A 22,485-nucleotide genomic window follows, 5' to 3' on the forward strand; every position below is an offset into this window, starting at 1 on the left:
GAGCTGCTGGCACCAATCTCTCTGGGAATGTCTCGCCCCGGTCCCAAAGCGCGGTGCATTCCTTCTCCCCGAGCTCGCCCTGCTCGGGGGCTGTTCCTGGGCTTTGCTCTGCCCCAGAGCTCCGGGAGCGCTCGGGGCCAGGACACCCGGGAAGGTCCTGATTTGGGTACCTGCTGGGCAGGTCACAGCAGAGGGATCCCTCCTGCAGCTCCTATTCTCCATCCCATGGATTACCGAACCAATTCCATGTCTCCACTCACTGCACCTCAACTGCTTTTGCAAATGAGAAGTTTTGTTTTGGATATGGTGAAAGACGTCTTGAAGAGTAGCACGAAATGCTTCACAACATGAATTTGTTGGGGGAGAAAAAGTGAAGGAAAATGATCTTGTAAGAGAAAGAAATGTAGGAAATAATTTTCAGCTCAACTTGAGGTTTGTGTCCTTCAGTCACAGCAGACCTCTAACACAAAATTATGGGAAAGGTCCTTGCTCCCCTGCTCACCTGGAGATGCTCCTCATTGAAGCTGCTGCTCCCATCGTTCCATCCACACCCCAGCAGCAGCTTGCTTGTGTCACAGACTTCCCAAATCCCAAATTTCACCCTGCCCTTTTCAAACCAAGCAGGAGGTCCCTGCTCCAGCCACCCCTGCCCTGAACTGCCACTGATGCTGCTTCATCCATTACAGCCTGGGTGGGGCAGGACCGGCCTGCAGAGAGAATGGGTGTTTCCCATTGAGGGTTTGGTTCCCCTCCTGATGGAAATCCCTGCACTGCAGTCCAGCCCAGTGCAGGTCAGCCTTTGCATGCACACCGAGATGAAGAAATACCCTAACAGACAGCATCAAACCGTTATTGTAGGAGGTTAAAGTTCCAAGGGTTTCAGAATTCAAGGGGCATTTGGACAATGCTCAGGGTGGGATTGTTGGGGTGGCTGTGCAGGGCCAGGAGTTGGGATTGAAAATCCTGTGGGTCCCTTCCAACTCAGGATATTCCATGATTCTCTAATCAGTGGGCACCTCCCACACCTGTGCTTGTGGTGTGTCCACTGCTTTTGAGACTTCAGGGCATGGACTCCATATGCTGCTCTTCCCCAGTGTCTGTCCCCTGCCTGTCTGTGGTGAGGCAGCTGCACTCCTTGACATGATTTGCTCTTGAGAAATTGGCCATCAGTCATCTCTGCCTCTGGCTTCAAATGTTTGTGTAATGATTTGTTCCAGCATTTTTCCAAGAACTGAAGCAAAGTGAAAAGGCAACTGCAGCAGTCTCTGGAATTTTCAGATGCCAAGTACCCTGTGACACGGCGCATCTGGGGTGGGTCAGCTCCAACAGTGGATCCATTTATGTGCCCTCAGCTCTGCTCTCCAGTGCTAAACTGGACCTCTTGGTCTCTCTCCTTTCTCAATCTTGTCACTTGAGTGTGTGGTGAGATGTTTAATTAACTAAAATGTGTCCCAGGCAACAAAACACTGGGACTGATAGGAGTAGTTCAGTTTTTAACATGAAGTGTACAAACCTTATTATAAATTCAGCTGGTGCAGCTTTTGGCCTCTTTTCACTGATTATTATTGTTGGTTTGTGTTTAAAAACAAAATTACAAATTGCAAACAGAATGGGCTTGTTAATTAAGGATTGTTTTGTGGAACCAAACATCAAATAGCCTCCCTGTGCAGGCTGTAGCTGTTCCTGAACCCCGTCCATGTCATATTTCTCTGCAGAGGTTGAAGTATGTCAGGCAGGTGTTTCAAAAGTCCTTCTGCTGCAGGGAAATACACTCTGATGTAATCTGCCTAATTTGACTCTTTGAATTACTTTCAGGCACACTTGCTGTTTGTAATGGAAATAGCTCCCCAACCACTTCAGAGAGCACTTTGTAATGTGAGCTGGTAAAACTCTGCAGGTGTAGTGGTTTTTTATTTTATTTAACATCTTAGGTTTGTTTACTTTAATGTGTTACTGAAAAAGTGGCATAAAAGTGGTTTAACAAGTCATTTTTCATTTGAAAAATGTTTTCTTCTTGACAAAGTTAACATCCAGTATTCTGCAATAGAACTACTGACTCCAGGAAATCACATTTTGCCCAGGAGAGTTTGTTTCCTGAGGCTGAAATTCCCCCAAGACTTTTGTTTGGGATTGTACATACCTGAGGCCTTTTGGCATAAGCATCAATTAAAAAATGGGAAATGGTGTTTTCCTTGCTAATTCTTTGCTACTGAATGGAGGCTACTGAAAGCCCTGGGTTTAATTTAATTTATTTTTTGCTTTGGTTTACTCCTTTCCGCACATCCACCTCATCCCCTCATGTGAGTTTATGAATTAACTGGATTGTCTCAGGAAAAAGGCACTGAGATGTCAGAGTTCATCGTCTGAGCTATGGAGTTTACAGAATCCCAGGAGCACTGAGTTGGAAAATCCCTCCCATACCACTGAGTCCAAGCTGTGCCTGATCCCCTCCTTGTCCCCAGCCCAGAGCACTCCGTGCCACCTCCAGCCCTTCCTGGGACACCTCCAGGGATGGGCACTCCAAACCCCCCTGGGCAGCTCCTCCCCATCCCTGGGCACCCTTTCCATGGGGAAATTCCTGCTGATGTCCACCCCGAGCCTGCCCTGGCCCAGCCTGAGGCCGTTCCCTCTGCTCCTGTCCCTGTTCCCTGGAGCACAGCCCGACCCCCCGGCTGTCCCCTCCTGTCAGGGAGCTGTGCAGAGCCACAAGGTCCCCTCTGAGCCTCCTTTTCTCCAGGCTGAGCCCCTTCCCAGCTCCCTCAGCCTCTCCTGGGGCTCCAGCTCCTTCCCCAGCTCAGTTCCCTTCCCTGGACACGCTCCAGCCCCTCCAGGGCTCTCTGGCCATGAGGGGCCAGAACAGGACACAGCCCTCGAGGTGTGGCCTCTGGTGCTGAGTACTGAGGGACAATTGTTAACAATGGAGTTCATCAATTGTACCTGACCAAAGGTTGTACATTTTGAGCAAATTATAATTTAGAGAAGTTAAAAATGCCTTTGATGTTAACTTTATCTTCAACACACAATCGTATTGTAGTATCAACACACAGACCCATCAAACTGGAAATAATCAAATGAAAGCTGATAATGAGCAGCCATTGCAGCCACTGGTGTCCAGGAACTGCTTCATCCTGCCATGGAAAATGTATTCCCAGCATGGTCAGTTTATTAACTTTATTTTCAGTCACACCTAAGGCTATTTTTCAGTGGAGATAAAAAGATGAAGAAAATTAAGTGTGGTGTTTTAAAGAGATGCTATTTTTTCCTGATATTTCATTGTGGGACTTACATGGTACCAATTTCAGTACATTATTTTTTAAATGGTCCCTTGCGCTATTTCATATCTGGGATTGCTTTGAACACTCCAAGTTCACACCTCCATATCCTAATACAGCCTTTCCAAGGCTGCCTTTGCACCTGCCCAGGTTCAGAGCATTGTCCTTGCAGTCTCAGGAGTCAGCTTTAGACATTGAAAAGTTGGTTATTTCAGAACTTCAAGCACTGCTCTTGTTTTTCAGTCAAGGCTACCATTTTTCCCTTGCCAAGTTTAGAGTTTTAAATCAAAGCCATTTTTGAATTATCCAAGCAGCAAAAAAGAAAAATATCTGAAAAATAAAGTTGACAGCTGTGAGGGTTTTTTTCCACATTCATCTACCTCAAACAGCTGAATGGATTTTATAAGACTTTCCAAAAATATCCCCCTCTATGCTAAGGGCAGAGTTAGTTAAACAGCAGAAAAACGTAGTAAATCTACTACAACTCACTTTCTGTTTTGACAACTCTTGTCTCTTCCTCGCTTGCCCACTGAGGTAATTTACGCCAGCATGTTTGGTTAGTGCTCGTGTTTCAGGGGTGGCTGCTCTCTCTCTGAGGATCTGTGTTTAGAAAAAGGTTCCCTGCAATTCATTATTTTCCAGAGCAAGGAGCAGGGTGTTAGTCAGAGGTCAAAGCAGTGACTGGAGCAGTCACGACTTGTGAACATTTTCTAGCTGAAGTTAAGCCTTGAGGAGTGAGCCACAGACTGAAAAAAATACGCACCAAAATAGAAATTGCACCATGGCAGCTGGAGAAAAGCATTTCTAAAGAGGTTTCCCTTCATTTTGTGAACAAGAAGTACAATTATTTTCAAACATGATGCACAGGGAATGAAGAATAGTTCCTATTTTCCAAAGAATAGATTTGCCAGCTCTGAGTGTGCTCAATTCTGTCCCTTCAGTTAATTTAATGGGGAGTTTACAAAATGAGTCCCAATCAAAGTTCCTTTGTATTCAGTGACAATTTGGGGTGTGTGAGAAGTGTTTTCATCCCTGGGAGCTGGGTGTGCAGAGCCCAGGGTTGCCTTGGGAGGTGGAATTAGGGGGAATGAGGAGTTCCCAGCAGGCAGTGCCCCCATCACCCTTGGGAAGGAGTCACATTGTGCCCCACAGTGAACACAGAGGTGGGAAGTCCCATGGAATCAGCTGGTCCTTGTTCCTGCAAGGGTGCATTTTATTGCACCAGGCACACCTGGGGAGCACCTCGTGCTCTGCAGCATCCACAGGGAAGAATCTGCATTCCAAGCCAGGGCTTGTTTTGACTTGTAAATCTGTTTTTATGAGGTGTGTGTGTGCCTGCCCCAGGAGAGGGAATGCTCTTTCCAAATGGGCATTTGGATACCACATGTCTGGAAATTGCTGGCCATGGTTCAGGAAAAGTGAAGTTCTTCCTCTTCCTAGTGACAGGTTTATCTCCAGAACACACTTCTGAGACATGATAAGCAATAGATTAAAAGCTTCAGTAGCTATCTGTGAGCTGGGCTGAAATTAAGCTGTTCTTTAGGTCTGGAAACTGAGGTTCAGGGCTGTCTGAAGTATTGTCCTTCGTTGTGTTCTATCAAACCCACCCTAAAGTCAACAAAAACATTCCTGTGTGGCCAGGTGATGTGGATTTGGGATATATGGGCTTGATGACTGCATGGCAGCCTTAGTGTGTCCTTTATTAACTGAATGTAAGAGTTTCATTTGTAAACCAGAACTCCAGCTGGTCTTCAGCTTATTAGGGACTGTGGGACCTCAAAGAAAAGTCAAAGTATATCTTGGGTTAAACACACTTAGACCAGCATTTGAAATTTGAATTTTAGTTCCATCAATACCTTTTCTGTCTCTTTTAACAGACCTGGTAACTCGCAAGGTTTCAGCATTGAGAAAGCCATCAAAGCAGATTAATAACACCACAGATGCTTTATTTTTGTATGTGGGCAAGGTAACATCATTAATATATGTCTGCCTTTGTCTGGGTCAGTGTGGATTTTGCACAGAGGACTACATTAAAAAGAGGTTACCCTGCCATGACCCACCGAGTTTCCCTTTCCACCCAAAAAAATATGGGAGAGAGCCAGTGTGCTTCAGTTCAGATAGAAATGGATGTGCTTCTCCAGTGCCCTGGAATGCTCTGTAGTTTTCAAAAGAAAAATCAGAATTCAATGGAAACTGTCTGCTTTCCTGCAAATCAGGGCTGTGGTTGCCCTGGGCTCATCTACCCCTGCTGAGCCAAGGTTCTTCTGCGTGGGCTCCCAGCCCTGTCTGAGCCAGGCTTAGCTCCTGCACCATTCTTAGAAAGGAATCGTCTGCTCCAAAGCAGGGATGACAGCATTCCCATGTCTTTCCAGGGGCTTTGGATCCAGTTCTTCCTGAGAATGCTCAGGGTGGCATTTTTGAAGGTTTCTATGCCAAGCTGAAAACCACAGCCACACCAACTTTGCTGTATTTGCCCTGAAGCCCAGGGAAGGATTCAGCCCGGGCAGGTGAGCAGCTGAATTCCAGGCAATGGGACACAGAAGGATTTGCTTTGGGCTGAGCTTCATTCCTAAATATTCCCGTGCAAAGGTCTGCCCTTTGTCCTCTGCAGCAGGGGGGCTTTGGGGAAATCCAAGTTTCCACAGCTGAGAGAGGCTCTGGAGCCTCCCCTTTTCCCTGTAAGCAGAACCAGTTTGCTCTGGCACTTTGAGCTGTTTGTAATGTCAAGAGGTATGGGATGGGTGGTGGGGACCAGAGCTTCTCCCACTGCTGGGGCCACCAAACTCTTCCACAGGAGTCAGGAAGGCACATCTTAGATCTTTCCTGGCCATGGCAGTTCCTGGTGTTGAGTGGTGGCTTCTTATCTCCTTTTCTCTTTGCAAAACTCTCTTTGTAAAATTCTGTTTGTAAAACTTATCTTTGTAAAACAACATCCTGTGTTCCAACAGCCTGGACAGATATGGCAGAGGGCTGAGGGTCTGCTCTGAAGTGTTTGAGAGCCATAATAAATCAGGGACAATGAGACTTTAATGCACCAAAATCCAGCAGCAAAAAGTGGATTAAAATCAGCTTTGGAAATCTTTCCCCAGAACTTGTATTTTGTGTCTGATGAAGCTTTTTTTACACAGGACATTGTGCTGCATTTCTGCCTTGACTTTATAGAGAACAATCACCCAGCCTGCAGCTTTCTGGGAAGCTGGATTAGACCTCAGACAGGCAGCAACGAGTTCCGGTTTGGAGAGACTCCACTTCATAGTTCTCAAGAGCCAGTGTATAGAAAACCCCCAGAGACTCAGTGAATTTCCCATTTAGGGAGAACACCCCAGGTCTCTGCTTCAGGGCTCTGGTTCTGTGGATGTTCCCTGATTTATCTTGGCAAGGGAGTGGGGGGAATTTGAGAAGGTAGCAAATTGCAAGATTATGTGCAAAGCCTATGATTTCAGTGCACCAGAAAGGTTCTCCTCGTTTCCTTTCCTGCTCTGCTCCAGTGCCTTGTCCATGCTCTGCTGGCTGTGTGCAGGGATTAGTGTCACACACAATCCGTCATGTGTTCTCTGGGATGTACCACATTTCCTTGCTTATAATCACACTTTCATTGTGCTCTCCAGTCAGAGGAAAAGCTCTTCCTCATCAATATTGGGTTGAGCAGACTTGTACCAGATGTAGATTAGTATGGGCTTTTTTCCATCTGGGATCAATCAATAAGATACCAGTTTAGTTGTAAAGACAATGGACAGATTGTATGAAGTATTTTGTACCTGTGGAGGTTGTGAATACTTCTGGTGCTGTTAATTCATCTTGTCTCACTGGTTTTCCCTCTGCAAAGTGCTTTTCTGTCAGTTTGAATATTTTTAAGTGGATGTGGAAGAACTATCGTTCTTATTTTGAAGGAAAAGGCACAAACCATAAAACTGTGCATGGAAATTACAGTTCTGATCTGAGAGTACAGCCCTGGAGATCTTAAAAAAAAAAAACAAAAAGAAAAAAACCACAAAAAAACCAAGGTGAAAGCCTTTGCTCTGCATTCAGCACTTCCTTGGAGCCTACAACTCTTGCTCCATTATTTGCCAGTGTATTCTGAAATGGCCCCCTGGCTATCCCCTCCTGTCAGGAGTTGTGCAGAGCCACAAGGTCTCCCTTGAGCCTCCTTTTCTCCAGGCTGAGCCCCTTCCCAGCTCCCTCAGCCTCTCTTGGGGCACAAATGACCTCAGTGCCTTTGGCAGAGCCGCCCCTGTGCTGCGAGCAAAAGGCACCTGGAAGATTCTTGCAAGGTGCAGCTGGAGAGGAGTCACATCCCACAAAAAACCCCAACTGAAAAAGGATGCTTTCCCTGCTTTTCATAGCATTTGGACTCATGTTTTTAGTACTTAGAGTAGGAGAGGGCTCATCCCAGGGCAGTGGAAGCTGTTTCCTCCATAGGCAGGGGCTGGGTGTGTTTGCAGCCTGAGGATTTGGGAACAGGTGATTCCTGTCTTCCTCCATGGGGAGCACTGTCTCCATACATGGCAGGAACCCTCTCACTGATATTTCCACACAGTAAGCTGGGAAAGGGATCTCTGGAGCATGGCTGGACAGGCAGGACAGGCAGTTCTGCTGCCTGATGTGCTCCAAGACATACCCAGACATCCAAATTGCCTCTTCCTGAGAAGGCCAAATGCTCTTCCAGCAGCTGTTCTGGGAAGCCATGCCCTGAGTGTATAATTCAGTTTGGAATTTCAGGATCAGACATAACACCGTTATCCACTTCAGCGGAAAAGCCTTTGAAAAAGGAGGGGGGAAGCTGAGTCGATATTTGGAAAAATGAAAAATGTTTAAAGTACTTTTTTTTGGGAAAAAAACCCCAACCCAAACACTCAGTGAATTCCACTGGGCTTCTGGCCAGTGTTGGAGGTTTCTCTTCCAGAACGCCTGAGTGTCAGTGAATCCCCACATGGTCCTGGGAGCTCTGCAGCCACCCTTGGGGTTCTGTGCATGGCACCACCTGCAGATGGAATGGCTGGAGAGCTCTGCAGTTTCTAAAGCTCACTTCGTTACAGTACAGAGCACAATTAGAGCTGGACAGACAGCTCCTGATTCCCAGGAGAGGGAATAAACCAGCAGCAAATCCACACACGACACCACTGGAGCTGTCTTGGAAAATTGACATATGGACTGGGTATTGGAAGAGGTCATGGCCCAAGATAAGAGAGAAGGGAGAGAAAAATGTAAAATGAGTAGTAGTGAGCTCTGTGGACTTGTTTGTTTGTTTTTTAAATAATCAAAACACAATTGAAGTCAATTTTTCCATTTCCAGCATCTCATTATCTCCCTGTGGAGAAACATCTGAATCTGCCTACAGATCTCCTTTTCTAACGTGGAATATCAAATTCTTTGGGTAAAATTGCCTAAATACAACCAAAACTCTTTTAGAGGTTGAGTTCTTTTCCAAGGAAAGCTTGAGCAAATCTCTTTGATAAAGGGAATTTGGCCAGGAGCAAGAAGGAAATACGCTTTCCGGGTGACAGCATGAGCAGAAGGGCTGGGATTCCAGCCCTCTGCTCTTCTAAGTTATAGGGCTTTTTCTGAAATGAAAAAGAATTTAGTGTGTCTGTCATACCAGTCCCTTTCCTCTGAATTTGAGTGGATGTAAATGAATACAGGAATGGTCTTATTTATCAACTGCTTATGCAGATTTGAGATGTTTGGCTATTGTTTAATCCAATATATGGTACTTTTCTGGATTATTGGAACAAGACACAGAACTTTTTGTCTTGCTGGTCTCACAGGCCTGGCAGCTGGCTGGTGGGCATTGTTGATAAATTAACACTGAGGAGAACATTAAAGCCTCAAGAAAAACACATTCTCATTTCAGCCCCTCTTCTCTCCCAGTCTAACTAAAAATCCTAACCAAAGCCTTTGAGACAGCCTTTGAATCCAGGTGGTAAAAGGTCCTTGTGCTTTAATGCATAATCAGAAATGTTGCCAAAGCTCAGAGAACCCTGGCCCCATTTCAGAATCCAGCCATGGTATGTCTGCTGGATGCAGTTCTGGTGGTTAACTGTAGGCTATTTGAGGTATAATGGGTCCTAATATTAAAGGTTCATTGGCCATGGAGCACTCTGAGATGTTTTAATACATTCAGCACTATGAGCTCAGGGAGTTTTGAAGTAAACATTCTTAGGACAGAATATTGAAGTAAAAGCTCATAATCATTGTGGAACTTGAGCTATGAGCTCTGTTATCTTGTATGTGCCTGTTCCAGGTGAGTCCTTCCTCATTCTCACCCTCCTGCCTGGCTTCCCCACCCTGAAGGAGCTACAAGGAGCATGGAGAGAGACGATTTATGAGGGAGTGTGAAACAAGGTAAGGGGAAATGTCTTCAAACTGAGAGAGGGCAGGGTCAGATGGGATACTGGGAAGGAATTGTTCCCTGGGAGCGTGGGCAGGCCCTGGCACAGGGTGCCCAGAGCAGCTGTGGCTGCCCCTGGATCCCTGGCAGTGTCCCAGGCCAGGTTGGACAGGGCTTGGAGCAGCCTGGGACAGTAGAAAGTGTCCCTGCCATGACACAGGACAAGATGAGCTCTAAGGTCCCTACCAGCCCAAACCATTCTGTGATTCAGATGAATGGGGATCATACATTTTAATCACACTGTAGAGCTTAAATCTGCCAAAGCATTTCTGGTAAGCAAATGCCTCTGGCGGATGTGTCAAGCCATTTCCAGTGGAACCAAACATCTGTTTGTTGTTTTGTGGAACGGCGTCCTGAGAGCAGGGTTTTGCCTGGAGGAAAGGGTGTGTTTGCACACCTTGCGTGCTCTTCAGCAAGGAATTGTTCACAGTTGCTCCTGGATGCTCGGGAGGGAGCAGCCAGGGAGAGGCAAGCCCAGCCCCTGGTGGGGTCCTGAGCCAGCGGGTTCCTATAGCTCTGTCTAGACTGAAGGGGTTTGGAAATCTTCAGATTAGCTTTGGATAAGCCTCTGAACTTCTGGATGTTTCTCCCAGCCAGATCAGACCTCTAAAGAGCTTGAGGTTTGTCCACTGCTAATTTTCATGTGCATTACATTAGGAACTCTGGAGTGAAAATATTTCTTATTTTAAAAATAGAAAAATTAAACCAATAAATTAGAAGGAAAAGCATGCTGAAAAAAAACGTAGAAAACAGATGAAAAGCAAAAGGCGAAAGAGAACTTCATAAAAATACTGTAAATGCCAGGCCTTTCAAATACGATTTCCGGCATATTCCACTTTAAAAAGCACGATATTGCAGCACGCTCTCACATGCAGGGCCAAAAATATGAAAGAATAAAGCCTTGTTTGATCTCGAGGGTTGAATGGATGTCATCTGACCCATCCCCGAGCTGCTCCTAGAGGCGGCCGTGTCAGCTGATTTTCCACCCGGGGTCCGCGCCCTCCCTGCTCCTCCCCACCCTGTTTTTGGGCAGAGTGCTGACACGCTTCCTCCCGGCTGCTGCGGCATCCTGGCACCCGAGCTGTGGCTTGGGCACAGCGCTTCAAAAGCAGCTCCTGGCACAGGCAGGAAGTATTTTGAAGTGAGTTTGGAGGCTTCCCAAAGCGACCTGCTCCAAGCAAGCCCAAAGCTTACATTATCTGCTGTAAAGGACCCAGATTCTCTCAGGAGCCTGCCAGGGCTGTATGGAATGACGTGCGGGTGCTGAGAAACCCTGACAAATGCAGTGGCTGCTGACGAAAATACAAAGCATCAACATGATGCAGAGGGAATGGCTCAGTGCTGTGTCTGCTCCTGACAGTGCTGTGTCTGCTCCTGATTGCCCAGAATCTGGAATACACTCACTGTCTGTTCTGCAAGTGGCAAAATGAACTCATCTGGTGATTGCTCAAAGCCAGTGGAGTCTGCTGGGAGCTACAGAAGACAAAAGGGAGGGAAACTTTAAAAAAAAAATCTGCTTAGTATGAAGAAGTTGCAGCCACTACTAATGCATCTTCTGGAATTAATGTGCCATACAATTTATCTCTTCTTAGTGAAAGTTTGTTTAATTAGAAGGATACTGGGAGCTTAAAGAAAAAGACAGAGAGTAAAAAGCAGAAACACATTGTGTTTCAAGGCAGAAGCAGCACTTGCCAGAGACCTTGAACATATAATCATGAAATGGAGTAGTAACTACTTTATTTTCCTCCTAGTGACTCTCCAGATGCCTCATTTGCAGTTAGAAGCTGATTGGTTTTCCGCTCAGTGGCTCTTTTTTCACAGTAAATCAGTTGAGAGGTGGCTGCTCATGACTCTGCAGTTCAGTGGAGTCAGAAATACCCTGCACTGGAAACCATCAGGGCAAGAGCTCAGGAACAAACTGAGCTGCCTTCCTCCTCCTCAGAGCCTGTTTGGCTGAAATGCCCTCCTGAGGCTGTGTTCCTGGGCTCACCATCATTCCTGCTGGTGGGAATGGTGACATGGGGACAAGCCACCCTCCACTCACCTCAACCTGTGAGGAGCAGCAGCAGAACTGCAGACCCTGCAGCGCTGCTGCCTCAAGAGGTTGGGTTGGTTTCTTTAAAGTCCCTCAATGCACTCATTTATTTGCCTGCTGTAAATTAGCCTGGACAAACAATTTGGGAATAGTTGCTCTCTAAGTAAAAGTGAATAAAAAGCAAAGTACTTTCCTCAGTCTTCTATTTTCACTCCATGAGTGGTGAATAGGAGAGCCAAAGTAGCAGGCTAATAAGGTTCTCTAACGAAGTGCAGTGAGCAGCAGATCAGCAAAGCTCCAGCCCTTGAAAGCAACAGAGAGCTTTACGAAGGTGAGGGAGAGTGTGCCACCAGGTGCATCCATGTGTTTTTCTGGTTTTGAGCCTGTGTTATTTGTAAAGAGGGAGCAGCCAAGGGGAAGACAGCTTGTGTTTCTTCACCTGCCAAGGAAAAGCACAAAGGAAAAAACTCAGCAGCCAGTTGTTGAGTCCCTGCTCTAACAGGAGAGATGAGAATGGAAAGCTCAGTGGATACCCAGGGCTGTCCTTTATCCCTTGATGTGCAGGTCTTGACTGTATTTATTGCCAGTGTGGGGTTGAATGGATATAACCAGGTTACCAGGCTTATCTCTCTTTCCAGGTCAGAATTTCCCCCCACTCACCCTCCATGACCCCTCTGTATCTGTCAGACAAACTCAGCAGACATTGGCGTGTAGTGAGGTCTTAGCTTGGGATATTCAGCTTTACCATGGTTTAAATAATAACAACTGCTTGATCACATTGCTGGTCAAGTGATCACTTGGAAAAAATAAAAAAGTGTGGGAAAACTCACACTTCCTTTCCTTTGCAGAAATACTACCAAAATGATCTAAAAAATGACCTGTGCCTACAGAGGCAGTACTGATTTTTTTTTTTTTTCTGCCAGGGAACTTCAGCACTTGGGAATGACTCCAAGTGTGTGTGCACAGTGGGATGTGTTGGCTGTTCTGGGCTGAGTGACAGCTCGCACACACTTGTGTTTCCTTACACAGAGAAGCAAACCATCCCAGAGTACGCTCACCAAAATAACCCTTCCTGACTTCGCCTGATACTCTCAGGACTTATTTGTGAACTTGCTTTCTCAATATTCATAAAAATTTGTCATTGTCCCAGCAGTAACAGGAGCAAACCACAGCGGGGAGTTTGTTTTGAGCCTCAGGCAGTTTCCTGCACCACATTTACTCTCTGCTGACCTTCTTGTCCGCACCTATCATTTGTGTCTCTGCCAGGAATCCTCTCCCAGTCTCTGCTGCATTGAATGCACCTTCCCAGCCTTGTGGCACTTTTAAATAGCCCAGCTTTGCCTTCCCTCCTTTAAATAGCACTTTCCATTTGTTTCTTATAAAAATCTGTCATATCCTGCTGCTCCATTCACTGACTGAAGTGCCTTTAACACACACCAGACCTTCTAACACTTTGTTTTTCTATCATTCTGCTTTAACATGGGGTGACCAAAACTGGCAGAAACAGGCAGAAATATAGCAGAGATGTGGCCAGAGGAGATTTGTCATTTTTATTCTCTGTATAAAGACAACCCTCCTGAAATCCCTCCTCTTTTTTGAGGATAACTGAGGTGTGAATTTTTTGCCCTATTTCATTGTTTCATTAAACCATGGGCAATCTCTTCTGTGGGATCTTGAACCAGGAATAAAGAAGATGCTGAGCAGTGCCAGGTTATCCTGTTCCAGCTGGGATTTCCAGCCCCAGCTGGATCCTGTGCTGGTGTGCCCTAGGCAGGAGCAGCACAGGCTGTGGCTGAGCCCTGCAGGGCTGCTCATGTCAGGGGTGACACAAATGACATAGCCTGTGTTGCTTTGCCTTTAGTCACCAATTTTGTACAGGGAAAAACATTTGATGCTATTTAGTTGGTGTTTTTTCTGACTTTTCAGTGAGGCTTTAGGGCAGATTAAATACCAACTTTGAAATTACTTAAGAATCAAGGTCTTATTTTTCAGTTGACAGAGATAGGGAAAGTATAATTTTACTCAAAAAATCAGTTTTGATTCTAAGACACGGGGGGATACTTTAGAAAATTTTGCTGTTATTCTTTTCAGTGCACTCTGTTCCTGCCCCTAATATGTAAAAACCATATTTTATACTCTGCTGTATACATTAGAAATGTTTAATTGTTTCAGATAAGTGCAAATTTAAATTCTTTTACTGATTTGTGTAATAGTATTTGGTCTATCAGTTCTTTAGAGTTGCTCTCATTTGGTTATTCAAAATGCCTAACTGACTGAACATGTTTTTGTTTATTAAGAAGAACATGATTCTCAATGTAAAATCTCCTTTTCTGTGGATACACAGGAGTGTTCTTGTTTTTAATTCCCTTCAATATTTCTGCCAATAGAATACTGTGAAGAAACTGGAGGCATATTTACTAATTATTGTTTGATAGAATCAGGTGAGGCTTTGTGAAAATGTGTTCTTCTGAACTTGTCCCTCACTTCAAGAGAGACCTCGAGGGGCTGGAGCCTGTCCAGGGCAGGGAGCGGAGCTGGGGAAGGGTCTGGCCTGTTTGCTTCATGCAGCAGGGAGGGAACTGGGACAGTAAATCCCTGAGCTTTTCCAGAGAGGGGAGCTGGCTGTCCTGAGGGTGACACCAGGAGGTGAAGGAGCTGTGGGGTTCTGCCCTCTGCACCCAGCTTTGGTTACAGATCATCTTTTGCTCCCTGAATGCTTGAGAAGAACAGCTCTGCTCCTGCATCTTTTGTTGTCCTGCATTACTTTCCAGTAAAAACCCCTACACACAATCCCAAACCAACAACCCATCCCCATGTATCTGCCATGGCATGGACAGTGTTCTCACAGAAGTTCAGCTTGACTTTTCAAGTGCCTTGTTAAACTTTTCCTCCGACTCTTAGAGATCTAAAATAAATGTTCAAAGGACATGACAATGGCTGGGAAAAATAAGCTTATTTAGATAGTGGGAATGTCTTTCCTGTGCTAACAGCAGTGAAAAGCCACAGATAAGGCTGAAAGTCTCAATGTTAATTAGACAGGAATTTCCTTAATTTGTCAGTCTGTTTTAAAAGTTGTAAATCCAAGAAGCAACAGATGGCTGAGGAAAAATGAGAACAGATTAGGACCTACATCCTCTCTGTAATGCCAGGTATTATGGAAAATATTTCTGAACACAGAACTTAAGCACTTTGATTGTTTGAGCTGTGGGGCTCTTTATCTGCTGTCTGTGCTGAGAGGCACTGGAGCACACACACCAGCCCTAAATGGATGTGTAATCCCATAACCATTCCCTGCTCTGCAAAGCTCTTAAGCATGTCCTTCAGTCCCACAGAGATCAGGGGCTTTGAACACATGTTCAAAGTTAAAGCACATGTTGAAGTACTGGTTAAATTGCTGTGCATCCCTCACAGTGTGCATTTATTTCTGCTTCACCTCTGAGCTTTGTGTCCTAAGCCAGCCAGAGAGAAGGAATAAAATGCTTGTAAAGGTAATATCAAATATTCAGTCTCTATTCTGAGATAAACAGGACCATCCCCTAAAATAAGCTCTGCTCACTTGCTTGTGCTGCTTTAGTGATTCCTCAATTTATATAATTTTTCTCATCACTCCATGAATTATGCCTTTGCAGAAACTGAAAGGCCAATTCAGAAAGATAAAAAACAACTGTTGGGGTCAGTGAGGAAATCTGTGAAGTTTTGAGAACAGTTTCTGGGGCTTGCCAAATTTCCCACATTTGAAAAATATGGAGAAGGAATTTGAAGAAGTTCTTATCACTTCTGCAGTCAAAGTCCTTAATGCTGGCAGGTTTTTTTAACAAGTTCTCATACGCTACCAAAGGCACTGAGACACATGGTGTGCTTTTCCGTTGGTGGGAAGAATGCCTTTTCTGGCACTCAAAAAAAACCCGTGAATACGATGAGAACATATTACAGATTGCCAGCATCAGTGAGGAGCTGATAATGATTTTCACTGCCTGAAATAATAAAAATTAAACATATAAAAAAGAGACAAAGCCCTGCATTTTATCGTATGAACAAAAGTCCTCTGAGATATTTGTGTGCCATGGTGAGAAGCTTTTGAATCAAAATTTTGAAAAACCAAAAACTACTATGGGGAACACAGGCAGATTTGAGTGGAGAAATATTTTGGGAATTTTTGTACACCCTCCTTGCAGTAAAGTGCTTCACTCAGCAAGTGGCCCCAGCAGGCTGATCCTGCAGGAACCCAGGGACTGCAGTGGGGTTCTGGTGCATCACAAATCTTGGGATGGCCTCGGTGGGAAGGGACCTTAAAGCTCCTCTGGTCTCCTCTGCAGGTTGTCTCCATGGGTGCAATGTACACCTGTAAATACCTGCATCTTTAGGTTGCAGTGGGACTTTCACTGAAGGGAGGAGAGAGGGAAAATCAGAACTTTTAAGTCTAAAACCTCAAATCAAACAGGATGGTCTTTTTAAGACCCCAAGCCCAGTTTGGTTGTAATGCTCTCAGAAACCCTAATGATGGAAATATTATAAATGTATGGCTGTCTATAAATGCTTGACTGGATGGTTCCAGCAGGGTTTGTTGTGAGAGGCTGTTCTTTACAGGGACTGAGCCTCCAGCCAGGGAACACAGGGAGAACATCCAGGCTCCTGTGGGATCAAGCAGGGGCTCATATTTTGTCTTTTCTGCCTGCTCCACCACACCCCAGCCTGAGGTGGGACTGGAAAGGAAACTTCTGGAATAGATGAGGAAGACCATTCTTGTGGGATTGCCATCCCAGCCAAAACTGGGAAGCTTTGGAAAACTTGCCAAGGAGGAAAAAAATCAGACTGCTCATGAGAGTTTGCCAGCCTGGTTTCCAGGCCAAGGGGATTTGGAGCAGCATCTAGATGTTTCAGAGGTTATCCAAACCAGGCCAGGAGACTCTCACTCCCTGTTCACGTAGGAGTTCAGCCCTCTGAGCCGGGCTGTTGGTGAGGATGTTCCTGGATTGGAATGCTCAGCAGCAGCTCCAGTCTTCCAAAAGCAGTGACTTATTTCCCATGACCAGAGGAGCTGCTGTATTGATGTCCAGCCAACCACAAACTGTAAATTAAAAAGGCTTCTCCCTGAAAACAGAAGAAAACAATGCACCAAAAAGCCATTCTTGGCATTTTTCTAGAAATGTCTCTACCTCTTGTCCTTTCCAAAGGCCATTTAAAGCCAAGCAGCTCCTGTCCTTTCTTCTTCAGCTCTTAGTGGGATGTAAATGATCATCCAGCCTAGGTGGAGGTGTGGCAGCAGACAATGTGGTCCTGTGTGGTTACAAGGCATTGTACAAAGCCGTGAGCTCAAATCCAGTAGGAATTTTTAAAGTCTTGCTGTAAGGTCAAAGCAGATGGAATATACCTATTTATTAAATGTAAATGCACCTATTTATTCCTCCTTTTGCCATCTGGATGGGATCATTCTTTGGTAGTCCCAGCACAGGCTAATTACATCCAGTTTTTTGCATGTTTTGGGTCTGCTGCCAGTCATAAAGACACTGAGTGGTTGGTTCATTGCCTTCATCTCCTGCTGCACACTTGAGTAAAACAGTTGTAGTGCTGCCAGCTGGAGTTAGAGAAAATCTATTGAAATTTAATAGGATTATAAAATAGTCGACTTTTATCCATGTTTACTAATATCTAGGTGGTTTTTTTCCACCCTTTAACAACAGTCCAGGAGGACTATGTTGTTATTGGAAAGAAAATATGGAGTGTATGGACAGGGAACCCAGTAGAGAAATCCTGCCTGCTAACAGGATCTCATGGGCTGGTACTGAGGGGACACTGGGTAAATGAATAATCCCAATCTGTCACAGGGGTGTCTTGGGCTACTGTCACAACTAAATTAAGACAAGGAGCAAAATGCACTTGTGAGAGGAGGCTCAATTCTCCACACAGACCTGATCTGTCCCTTTAAAATTCACCAAATGTGTTGCTAAGGCTGAGCCACGGGGAGTTTGTCCAAAAACTCTGCTGCAATTAGGAAAGTAAGAGGGAAGCTGAGTTTGGTGGTCTCCCAGGAGAGTTTATGCATCCTGCATTGGAGAGGTGACACCCTTAGAACCTAAGACAAGGCCAATATTTAAGGCTCCTAAGCATGTACTTGTTTTCCTCTTTATTAATGGGTGTATTTTGAAAGCCACTGAGATATCCTTGTTGGATTTTAGGAACTGGCTTTGGAGTTCCAAGAAACTCAGTGGAGGTTTGGTTGACTTCAGCATGAGAAATGCAGCAGCCTGAAGACTTGACCTGGAAGTTTTCTCTGTGTTTGGGACTCAGAGATGGAAAGAAAGTGTTTATGGTTTCATTTCCATTTGATGTTCTGTTGTGGTTTGTGCATGCTCCATGGGCCTTGGGTTTAGAGTGGAGCATCTATGGGCTCTTCAGAAGGCTCTGAAAATGTGCATTTCAGGAGCAGAGCACATCTGTGCTGCAGCACAGAGAGTTCAAAGCCAGGGAGGAGTTTTTGGGAGCAGCTGCAGGTTGTCTCTGGTAATTAGGAGCAGAATGGAGTCCAGCACTTGACACAACAGGTTCACACAGAGTGATTGGGTAAAGAAACTTAATGTCTGCTTTTAATAACAACAGCAAGTAGCAGAGGTGGCAAAGTATTTTTAATGACATCATTTGCCCAGCTGCTTTACACATCTGTAACGTGCAATGTCGCTCCCATTCTGTAACACTTCATCCTTGCTCTTCCACACCTTTCGGATGAGGGGTAGGGTTACCTGTCTGGATGGAGCAGCCTGGGAAACATTTGTGTTTGTGGGTAGCTATCAGCAGTGCTCATGTGAAAGCCTTGGCTGCAGAGCACTGCATTAGGTGTGGTTTTTTTAACACGCTAATTACTTCACTGTGAATTTGGCACTGAGGCACAGGGCCCCGTGCTCTGGGCCAAGCTTACAGCTAGGAATGAAACATTTGCAGCAGCTGCAAAAATGTTTTTACTTATTTAGGGCATGCTAATGTTTCATAGCCATGAATAATGACAAGCCAATAAATCATTCATTAATTTGTAATGCTGGAGCTTCCCCTCAAATGTGATGTCTGAGGCAGTGATGGCAGGGGAGGAGGAGTTTGGTGACTGCTCTGTGTTTATACAAAGGGACAAGAATTGACTGCAGATAGAAAATCTGTTCCAGCTCTGGCTAAATCCAATGGGATTCCCTTTTGAGCTCCTTTCTCTCCGTTGTAAGGATGGAGAGACAATTTACAAGAGGTTGCAGTGACAGGACAAGGGGGGATGGTTCAAATTGAAAGAGAGTGGGTTTAGATCACAGATTAGAAAAAAAAGAAAAAATCTCCCGTGTGAGGGTGGGCAGGGCCTGGCACAGGGTGCCCAGAGCAGCTGTGGCTGCCCCTGGATACCTGGAAGTTTCCCAGGCCAGGCTGGACAAGGCTTGGAGCAGCTTGGGACAGTGGGAGGTGTCCCTGCCCATGGTAGGGGGTGGAATGGGATGAGCTTTAGTATCCCTTTCAACCCAAACCAGTCTCTGATTAATTCTATGATTCTATGAATAATTAAGTTTCTGAGTGCATATTTCTCTTTTAAAAACCTTAGTGGAAAACTCTGGGAAACTTTTTTTCAAAATAATTTTGGGAATTGTCATCTCTGAGCATCAATGTCTCTTGTGCTCCTCATCCCAGCAAGGTGAAAAATACAGCGCTGTGACGCTCAGGTGTGTTCCTGACAGTGCAGTCCAGCACAACAGGTGTTAATGCCCTGGAGTGTTCCTGCGGCAGTGTCTGGATCCATCCCGGGATGCAGAGGGCTCAGGGATCCATCCCGGGATGCAGAGGGCTCAGGGATCCATCCTGGATGCAGAGGGCTCAGGGATCTGCCCCGGGATGCAGAGGGCTCAGGGATCCATCCCGGGATGCAGAGGGCTCAGGGATCCATCCTGGATGCAGAGGGCTCAGGGATCTGCCCCGGGATGCAGAGGGCTCAGGGATCTGCCCCGGGATGCAGAGGGCTCAGGGATCTGCCCCGGGATGCAGAGGGCTCAGGGATCTGCCCCGGGATGCAGAGGGCTCAGGGATCTGCCCCGGATGCAGAGGGCTCAGGAATTCTCCTGCCTGGAATGCAGCAGTGCAATTTGCAGAGCGGGGCGGGCTGCCAGGCCGTTTAGCAGGCGGCTGTTTTTGTTGAAAAGGCAGCTTGAAAAGTTAAAACCTCTTGATTTTTGAAAATCAGCTGGAGAACATTACAGTCACGCAGAACTGAAGGCAGAAAACTCGTTAAAATTAGCATGCGCTGTAATTAAAAACATGCTGGGGGAAAAAGACCCTGAGAAGAAGCAGAAAGCTTGGAAAGCTCCTGATACTGCTAGATGTTGAAATGGAAACAAAGCTCACTAATTGATTTCAATAATTGCTGGGTAACTTCACCCTGCAGGAGGTACCAAAGCCCGTGGTCAGCTCTCACAGCCTTGGAACAAAGGGAGGAATTGGGCAGGGAAGCAGAGACTCGTGCTGGGCCCAGAGCCACTCCTCCTTCCCAAAATCTTACTGGGCTTTGCTTTTCTGTGTGACAGCTTTGCTTCTCGTGCCAGGCAGTGCTGCCATGGCACAGGAATTTGCTTGGCTGTTGGCATTCCCTCTCCAGGAGTCCTGTGACACCTTGGAGTGCGGGCTTGGCCTGTGCCAGGTTCAGGGTCACACCTGGGCCACATTTAAACTCCAGGTTACACCCAGGGAAGGGATGTTCAGGGAGAGGAATATCAAACCTGAGTTCAGCCCTGCCGTGGGTTCATGTGCTCACCACAGGTGATGGTGATGGGCTTGAGGGAAGAAAGTGGGAGAAAACTGGGCATTCTGGACCTGTGCCAGCTGATGCTGGGATGGGATGGGTCTGGGATGGCTATCCCAGCCCGTTTTCCATCTCTGCATTGCTGTCTGCAACACTGGAATTACGATTTGTCAATAAAATGTCATAAATTCCCTCAGGCTGCTGCTCTCACCCCATTCCTGAGGGTCAGCCCAGCGAGGTGTGGAGTGAGGAGCAGCCCCAGGGTCCCCAGCAGAGGTAGGGCTGGCAGGGGCTGTGGGGTCTGCAGGGAAGTGGCAATGCTGCTTGTGGCTGATGCAGATGGCAATGCAGATGCAGGATGGAGACCCAGGGAGCACATCTGGGAGCACATCCCTGCTCCCTCTGCAGCTTCCTCAGGCTCAGGTACCTCCAAGAACAGGGAGTGCAGTCAAATCAGGTGTCAGCAGGTGTGTATGGACTGTCACTGCTCAAATAATGGGGCTGCCAGCATTTATACCTGCAGGAGGAATTTCTCTGCTGGGTAATAGAGTATTTTTCCACGTGCTCTAGAAAATACACTTTACTTTTACAAAAATTGCCCTCAGAAGCACCAGCAGTAACTTTTCCTCAAAATAAACACCATTATGGCTTGAGCACTCTCTCAGACCCTCCTGCATTCTGCCTTCAGATGAACAAACAGCACAAGTGAACCCCTCCTTACTGGGGCCTGATTTTGGGTTGGACAGCTTGGACTCGATGGTGACTCTGTGTCTCAGTGACTCTGGGATTCTCTGACTTCTCCCCACAGCACAGGAGGGAGCAAAGGGCATCCCAGAGCTCCTGGAGTACAGGCCAGGACTGGTACTCAGCAAACTTTGCCCAGACCTTGTAGAAAATAGATTAATGGAAATGAAAAATATGAATTAGCTGCTGGGTGGTGTATTCCTGTCTGGGTAATTCCTGGGGCAATGATTTTTTTTAAAATGGGAAATTATTTACCTAGAGCTGGTAGGTTGCAGGAATCCAGAATGTTAACTTGATGAGGTTGCCACATTTACGTGGTTTGCGCTACATTTACACAAAACTTCTCAGTATGTTATAAATATAAATAAATTCCCTTTATTTAGTGTGTTGGGACTGTTATACTGCAAACAATGGGTAAAGATATTGAAGAGACTGTTTGGATTTTCTGTGTTGGCAAGACATTTTGTGACCCACTCAAGGTGGAGAGGGGTTGCTGTTTCCAGTGTGATCCGTGGTAGGAGGTCTGATGTAAAAACAGGTGAATTAAGCTTCAAAAGCTTCCAATCAGATAAAATGCGGAACAGATTAAGTGCAGTAGACTGGCACTGTTTATTAGAAAATGGCCTATGAAGGAAAATTGGCTGAACTTTAAAGAGGTGCTGGAGTTGGCTCGGGGGGAGTGAATATAACTTTACATAAAACTAAACATAAAACTTTAAGCCCAGTGTGGATGAGTGATAAGTTGTTAAAGTTAATTGTGAGTGAAAATAGAGCTCCAAAGCGTGCAGGGGCAGGGGAGTCTGGGGCTGGGGGGTTTGTAGGGACAAAGCTGCTACACAAATGGAGCATCTGAGGAGCAAATGGAGAGGGAGCAGTTCAGGCCATTCAACTCAAGAATATTCTGGTGGAGAAAGATGTGGAGTGAGGCACAGGGATTGCCCTGGGGATACTTCATGTTCTGGGAAAAAGACCCCAGCAGCTCCCAGGGATTCAGTTCCATTTAATGCTGTGCCACCACAGGGCGCAACTCTTCCAAGGAAGGGTGAACAGAATAAATTCAGTTATTCAGTGTATGTACAAATTGCTAGTAATTGACAGTAATTATTGTACTGTAGTGTTTCTAGAACTGGCACAAGGGGCATTGTGTGGTTACACACTGTGTGCTTTGGGCACTGTGGGTGGGTTTGGGTTGCTGGGTGGGAAGAGATGGAGCAGAGCCTCCCTCGAGGGCAGGGGGATCAGGGGGATCTGCAGGCACATCCAAGCAGAGTGAGTTTATAGCATCCAG

General features: G+C 46.0%; 1 long non-coding RNA gene across 6 annotated transcripts in view; it reads left to right on the forward strand.

Annotated features, from left to right (window-relative positions):
- Positions 1-9,493: 9,493 nt before the first annotated feature.
- LOC135280253 (uncharacterized) overlaps positions 9,494-22,485 on the forward strand; it is a 131,965-nt gene continuing 118,973 nt past the window's right edge. For all 6 annotated transcript variants that reach the window (XR_010347277.1, XR_010347276.1, XR_010347279.1 and 3 more), the window contains exon 1: positions 9,494-9,614. This is a non-coding gene — a long non-coding RNA (uncharacterized LOC135280253). The remainder of the gene's footprint in view (positions 9,615-22,485) is intronic.

This window comes from Passer domesticus, chromosome 13 (assembly GCF_036417665.1).
Source record: "Passer domesticus isolate bPasDom1 chromosome 13, bPasDom1.hap1, whole genome shotgun sequence".
NCBI classification, from domain to species: Eukaryota; Metazoa; Chordata; class Aves; order Passeriformes; family Passeridae; genus Passer; species Passer domesticus.